The 1,339-nt window shown below is 56.2% G+C and overlaps 1 pseudogene; it reads right to left on the minus strand.

Annotated features, from left to right (window-relative positions):
* Positions 1-500: 500 nt before the first annotated feature.
* On the minus strand, positions 501-1,253 carry LOC114072926 (annotated as a pseudogene).
* Between the last annotated feature and the right edge of the window lie 86 nt (positions 1,254-1,339).

Genomic DNA, 1,339 nt, shown 5'->3' on the forward strand with positions numbered 1-1,339 from the left:
ACTTTAAAGATCATCCTTGCCCGAGAGTCTCGAGGTGCAGGAAGGACTCCCTGACTTCCTAAACTTCCCAGGGAAGGGTTTTTAGGTGCAGCTGAATCCTCTCTTAGCCCTGGACTGTGTTAGTAGTTTAAATTCAAAGGAATTCCAGAGCTCTTAAACCCCTTTGTCCCGCAGGTTTTTAATGAGGGCGAAACCAGAATATTTATATAAAATGAGCAATTTATGCGATTTACAAACGATCAGGCGAAAAAAAACCTTAATCAGAACGATCCACTGCACAACATAAACCCTAAATAGAAACACTAAAAACTTGCTGGGGGGGGTGGAGCAAAGCTGGACAAAAAAACGGGATGGTTTTAGCGGAGTAAACACTGAGACAACCCCCCGGCTCCAGCAGCTGATCTTGTGTGGGAGCCTCGTGATGAGCTGGGTTGGGTCTTGGGCCTGGTCAGGATGGGACTGTCCAGCCAGGGGTCTTCCCAGGGTGGGTCACCGGGAATGTGGATCCCCAAGCTGTTCCTAAGGCGGGTTCTCCGACAGGTGATGGAGCCGGATCAGCGGCTGAAGCTCTTCCCGCAGTCGGGGCATTCGAGGGGCTTCTCTTACCGGTGGGTCCGTTGGTGTTGGGTCAAGTGGGAGCTCCGACTGAAGCTCTTCCCACACTCCCCACACTTGTAGGGCGTCTCCCCGGTGTGGATGCGCTGGTGGGTGGTGAGGTTGCCGTTCTGTTTGAAGCCCTTCCCGCAGTCAGTGCAGCGGAAGGGCCTCTCCTCTGTGTGTATCCGCTCATGTGTGAGGAGATGTGAGCTGGTCTGAAACCTCTTCCCACATTGCAAGCACTTGTAGGGCCGTTCTCCAGTGTGGATGAGCTGGTGGGTGTGGAGGGCAGAGCTCTGGATGAAGCTCTTGCCACATTCCCCACACGTGTAGGGCCGTTCCCCAGTGTGGATGCGCTGGTGTTGGATCAGGCTGGAGCTTTGGCTGAAGCTCCTCCCACATTCCCTACATGTGTAGGGTCGTTCCCCAGTGTGGATGTGCTGGTGCCTGAGGAGGTGGGAGCTCTTCCTGAAGCTCTTCCCACATTCCCTGCACGTGTAGGGCCGTTCCCCAGTGTGGATGTGCTGGTGCCTGAGGAGGTCGGAGCTCTCCCTGAAGCTCTTCCCACATTCCAAGCACCTGAAGGGCTTCTCCCTGCTGGGAGGCTGCTCAGGGACCACCAGCTCAGAGCTCCGGCTCAAGCTCCGGCCGCCTTCCCGGCACAGGACGGCTCTTTCCTCCTCACAGCTCCCTGGGCTGGCTTTGCAGCCCCTCCTCCGGGGGCATCTCCGGGCCTTTTCCT

The sequence above is a fragment of the Empidonax traillii genome, unplaced genomic scaffold, assembly GCF_003031625.1.
Source record: "Empidonax traillii isolate 1590-97213 ecotype Southwest subspecies unplaced genomic scaffold, ASM303162v1 scaffold4520:size16223, whole genome shotgun sequence".
In the NCBI taxonomy this organism is placed as follows: Eukaryota; Metazoa; Chordata; class Aves; order Passeriformes; family Tyrannidae; genus Empidonax; species Empidonax traillii.